This window comes from Octodon degus, unplaced genomic scaffold (assembly GCF_000260255.1).
Source record: "Octodon degus isolate 3935 unplaced genomic scaffold, OctDeg1.0 scaffold00100, whole genome shotgun sequence".
Taxonomy (NCBI): Eukaryota; Metazoa; Chordata; class Mammalia; order Rodentia; family Octodontidae; genus Octodon; species Octodon degus.
Window position 1 is genome coordinate 9,003,768 of NW_004524676.1, and position 6,426 is coordinate 9,010,193.

The following is a 6,426-nucleotide window of genomic DNA, read 5'->3' on the forward strand; positions in this document are numbered from 1 at the left end:
GCATGCACCAACCCGATAAAGCAGGTGGTGGTGTGGTTCAGTGTAGCTGCCTTCTAGTTTCCATGTTTCGTATCTTCACATCCTAAAACACTGAATAAGTTCCCTTTTTTAATCTTATTATCTAATCTTACATTTGGAAAATATATTCAAATGTAACTAAGAGAAGATGAACAAATCCCATAGAATTTCCTTCAAAACAATTCATATTGGGCTGGAGAGATGGCTCAGTGGTCTAAAGCACCTACTTGAAACAAGCTTGGCAAAGCACAAGGACCGCGGTTCAATCCTCCAGCACCACATGCCAGCCAGCCCCGCCCCCTGGTGGGCTGAGCTGGCCACACACAATAAATAAATGTAATAAATAAAAATAAATAAATATTAAAAAAAACAAAACAATTCATATTCCATAATCGTTTATGACAATATGAACCCTACATGTGTCCCCTGACCATCTAGGGAGTATCAGCTGCTGCAGTCTCATATTCCTGACCCACACTATCAATCTCTGTCCTCTACAGCAGTCCCCCACCCAAGATTTTTTTCAGGATGCAGTTCCCAGACCACATAGGACTCAATATGTCAGTTCTTCAACTAGGTACTGTGATGCATGCCTGTGATCCGATCCTGAGAGAGTAAGGCAGGAGAGTTGCAAGTTTAAGTCCCATCTAGGCAATTTAGTGAGAACTTCGTCTCAAGATAAAATAAAATAAAAGCCTGGCGTGGTGGCACACACAGCACTTGAGAGGCTGAGGCAGGAGAAATGCTGTGAGTTTGAGGCCAGCCTTGACTATATTATTAAGACCCTGTCTCAAAAAACCCAAATTAAAGCAAAACAAACCCACACACAATGGCAAGTGCATGGGCCTGAGTTCAATCGCTGGTTCTGCCAAAAATAAAAATAAAAAAAATGAAAAGAACCCACACACAAAAAGAAATTGAAAAGGCTGGACGTATAATTCAGTGGGAGAGCCCCAGGTTCAATCCCCAATACCACCAATAAAACAGAACTTTAGGTGTTTAAATAAGTTGGGGCTGGGAATGTGGGTAAGTGGCAGTGTGCTGGCCTAGCAGGTGTGAGGCCTAAGGTTAGATCCTCACCTTGGGGCAGGTGAGGTACTGACTGATGCTATTTAGAGCAATGGGGGAGAGGCCTGCTTGCATGGTAATTGGTACAATATAAAATATAATAATAGTTCCAGAACTCAGCCTAGGGTCTTTAATTACCTTTGTACCTTTATTATTATCTTGTGTTCTACTAGACACACTGTCGCCTCTACTCCTAGTATGCTGGTGCAGTGTCTGTGCTGTGGTATAGTGGTGAACAGAGTACAGTCATTTCGGTTCGCTGCTCTGAGGACTGTACATTCAGAAGCAGAAGAGCAGTACAAATGGGAACTTTTTCACATGAATTCTTAGCAGACTACTGATACATGGCATCTATTTTGTATCTGATGCTTATTTCTGGCTTCTTTATGAAGTGAACGATACAACCCTCTCAGTTCCTCAAGTGGGCTACAAGACCCAAGAAGAAACATGGGGACAGTGTTTAGATGCTTCTTAAAATTGGGAAGTGAAAATTTCCTGGTAAACATTTAAAAATAATCATTATCCGTACAAGTACACCCTTTCTGCCTCAACCCAAAAGCTTCTGATTAGACATCTGCAAGAACTTTACATGCAACCTAGTAAGTCAACAACGCTAGATGTCTAGGCATCTGCCCAGAGACAATGAGCCACTGGGGATGACAGCAGTGCACACAGGTGCTAAATTCTTGCAGCGACTTTCAGCAGTGTAAGGCTGCTTCTGTGAAGTAGGCACTTTTTTTTTTTTTTTTTTTTTGCAGTACAGGGAATTGAACTCAGTACCTTGCACTTGCCAGGCAAGTGCTAATTTTGCTGAGCTATCTCCCTGGCCCTAGGCACTTTTAAAAACCTCCATTTTATTGTATTTTTAAAAGTTTTTATTATAGGAAATCTTTACTATTTGAAATTTCTGGACTAGAAAAATAAATATATTGCTTCTATATAATTTGCAAAATAAATTTTGCAAATTTTACAAATGAAATTCTATTTCAATAAGCCATTGTAAAAAATCAGAAAAATGAACAAAATTCTGTTACCCTGACAGTCCTGCTTGTCAAAGTTTGCTGCAAGGGCCAGCCAAATAGCTCAGCGGATTAAAGTACCTGCAAGCAGGCTCAGGGGCTGGAGGTTTGCAGGGGCTGGAGGTTCGATCCCCCAGGGCACACTGAGATGGCAATTGAGATTGGCGCAGTGGTGCGTGCATGTAATCCCAGTTCTTGGGAGACTAAACAGGCGGATCACTGAGTCAGACCATGGATGCCCTGTAAATCCTTCCCTAAAATACAGAATAAAATAACAACAAAGTTTGCCACAAAAAAAAGGTAAAATGGTACTGGTAGAAAAATGATAGTGGTAGATTAAGTGGAATGATTTTCTGAACATGTTCACACATCTTTATTGTATTTGAAAGCCATTTTATTGTACATGTTTTCGGTGCACAGTGATTACATTCATTCTGGGGAACTGAAATGCACCCGTAACACACCTTAAGTCTTGCTTCGCCTTCCCTTCCTCCTATCTCCTTCCATCTAAGGCTCCATCTAAGTGCTGGGAACTAGGGTGCAGAGAAGTTAGGCCATTTGCCTAACACACGGAGCAGGTCAGTAGAAGAGCCAGGGGTGGAGCATAATCGAATTCCAGAGCTGATGATTTTAAGGAAGCATAAATTATGGTTCCTATCCTCAATAAATATATAATCTAGTTGGGGGAAACATGCCTGAGCCACATTAAAACCACAGTAAATTATGTAAGATGAGCATATGTAATTAAGTGCTAAATTGGATGCTATCAACTAGAATGTAGGAATTCAGAGCCTCCATGGAGGGCCAGCCAAATAGCTCAGCGGATTAAACCACCTGCAAGCAGGCGCAGGGCCCGCCATGCCGGCCCTGCCCCTGGGGCCCACTGAGATGGCAATAGAGACTGGGCGTGGTGGCACACTCCTATAATCCCAGCTCTTGGGAGGCGGTAAACAGGAGGATCACTACGAGTCCAATCTAGTAGTGAGACCCTGAACACCCTGTAGACCCTTCCCTAAAATAGAATAACAACAAAAAGAGCATCCATGAAGGCACAGGCAGGGCAGATAGTATTTTATGAAGGAATAAACCTTTAAGCAGAGCCTTAAATAATCCCTGAGATGTGCATGAAGAAAAGACCATCCCAAATAAGGGAGAGATGAAACTATCAGAAGTGGGGGTCAAACGACATTGTCCTGGAGAATAAAGCAGACATCCTGACTGCAGCAGGACCGCAGCTGATGGAAGGGCTGGACTGGCTATGAAAATCTTTACCACAAAACAGAATTTAGGCTTGGAACATGAGCAAGGAGTCACTAAACACTCTGAATCATTAAAGGAGCGTTTTTGTTTTGTGTTTAGTTTGGTTTGTTTTATTTTTTGAGACAGGGTCTCACTTTGCAATTCAGGCTGACTTTGAATTAACCATGTAGCCAAAGCTGTCCTTGAACTCACAGCCATCCTCCTGACTCAGCTTCCCTAGTTCTGGGATTACATACAGGTGTAAACCTCCACCCTGTATTATTATTATTATTATTATTATTATTATTATTATTATTACTTCATTTTCTTGAGACAGGGTTTCACTATGTGACCCAGGCTTATCTCAGACTTCCAATCTTCTCAGCCTTCCTCTGTCCCATGATGGGATTACACGGTGAACCCCAAGGCTGAGCTATGTTTAAGGAGAAGACCCAGTTAGAGACCACCTACCTGTTCATAAAACTTTTTTTGGCGGTACCAAGGATTGAACTCAGGACCTTGCGCATGCCAGGCAAGCACTTATTCAACTGAGCTATCTCTTTGGCCCTCATAAAACTATTGAAGAATGAAGTAGATGAATATTTAAATTAACTTTCAAAATTCAATGAGTGATGGGTATGGTGGTGCACAACTGTAATCCCAGCACTTAGGAGGCAGAGGCAGGAGGATCCTTGTGAGTTTGAGGCCAGCCTAGGCTACAAAGTGAGTGTAAGGCCTGCCCCAAAGTGAGACCCTGTCTCAAAAAGATATAAAAAAAAATCTAATAAGTATAATTTTAACAGCTTTATTGAGATAAAATTCACTTATTATAAAACTCAAGTTTTAAAATTGAACAATTCACTGTATATATTTACAGAGTTATGTAACCCACCATCACTATAATCAATTTTAGAATATTTTCATTACCCATTTCCACCCCTCCTTGTGGCTTTTGGCCATCACAGTGTGCAGTTACCTGTTATAGACATTTCTTATAAGTGGAATTATAAGGGCAGGTAGTGTCTTGTGTCTGACTTCTTTCATGAAGGCTGGATCATGTAACTCCATGCTTTTGTTATTAAATGACCAGTGACTAAACTAAACTTTTACATTTTATTAATCTTTTTAATATTGAGAATTGAGGGCTGGCGAGATGGCTCAGTGGTCTAAAGCACCTACTTAGAGCAAGCTTAGCAAAGCCCAGGGACCGCGGTTCAATCCCCCAGCACCACATGCCAGCCCGCCCCGCCCCCTGGTGGGCTGAGCTGGCCACACACACACACACACACACACACACACACACACACACACACACATAAATAAATAATTAAAAAAAAGAGAATTGAATCTAGGAACATTGTACCACTGAGCTACATCCCCAGCTCTGTTTGTTTATTTATGTATCTATTTATTTATTTATCTTTCTGTATTTAGAAACAGGGTCTACAGGGTCTCACTATATAGACTGGACTCGTAGTGATTCTCCTGTTTTCAGCCTCCCCAAGCGCTGGGATTACAAGCACATGCCACCAGGCCAAGTCTCAGTCGTGGGTCAGCATGCTCTGGGGCAGGGCCGGCATGGCACGCTGGGGATCAAGCCTTGCCGCTGCGTTCTGCCTAAGCAGGTGCTTTAGCCTGCTGAGCTCTCTGACGGCCCTCACATTTATTTTTTGAGGCAGGGTCTTGCCAGTTTGCCTAAACTTTGGATCCTCCTCCTCAGGTCCCTTCAGTGTTGGTATTACAGGCATGTGCTCCTGGCCAACACTACCTTTCTTTTTTATTTTCTTTCTTTCTTTTTTCCTTTCTTTGAAGACAGAATCTCCCTACATTGCTCAGGCTATACTAGATATTACAATCTTCCTTCCTCAGCCTCTTGAATGGTTGGGATTACAGACCTGCACCACTATACTCAGATAAACCATGTATTTTTATTTCCCGAGAACTGGGATTACAGGCATACACCACCATGCCCAGTCTCAATTGCCATCTCAGCGCACCCCAGGGGCAGGGCTGGCATGGCAGGCCTTGGGGTCGAACCCCGCCCCTTTGCCTGCTTGCAGGCACTTTAATCCACTGAGCTATTTGGTCAGCCTATTTATTTATTTATTTATTTATTTTGTGTGGTCAGCTCAGCCCACCAGGGGGCAGGGCTGGCTGGCATGTGGTGCTGGGGGATTGAACCGCGGTTCCTGTGCTTTGTTTAGCTTAGCTTGTTCTAAGTAGGTGCTTTAGACCACTGAGCCATCTCACCAGCCCCAACCATATATATTTAAATGTATTATAATCAAATAATTAATATTTGGGCTAGGGAGATAGCTTAGTGTATAAGCACATGTCTGGCAAGTGCAAGGTCCTGAGTTTCATCCCTGGCACCAAAAAAATTAAAATAAATAGGAAAAAGCCAGCAGGATAGAATGACAGTGTAAGGATAAAGACTCTGAGTTGAGAACAACAATGTAGTATTGGGGCTCAAACCCAAGGGGTTTTGAGGCAGGAGATTAGGGTGTGGACAGCCATCTAGGCAAGTGGGCATGACCTACCAATCTCAGAGTACTAGGACACGTGCGCAGAACCGAGGGACACACCCAGGACGTATCCCACACCTGGGCCCAATCAAAGAATACTATCTTCATTTTTCTGGTGCAAAATCAAGCAGGTTTTCGATAGGATGGCCTGGTCAGCCTGGGGAGTTGGAGGCACCAAGTACTTTAGCCACTCGGCTCACAACTACTGTCTTCTCTCACTCAGTGGCTCATCTCTCTGCAGAGCAAACTTTTTCCCTAGCTTTAGTAAATGTAAAACCTCACTATCTTTTGTATGTTTCTTGTCCAATTCTTTGTTCAGGTTAGGAATCTGGAAAGAATCATTGGAGAGAACATTCAGCACCCCAGAGCCCCAGTAACACCACCACCAAGCTACATTCCTCAGACCTTTTTAATTTTTATTTTAAGGCCAGGTCCCACTAAGTTGTCTAGAGTAGCCTTGAACTTGTGATCCTCTTGCCTCAACTGTTGCAAGTCTACAGGCATGTATCACCAAGCCCAGCTTGAATTCTGATCTTTTTTTTTTTTTTTTTTTTTTT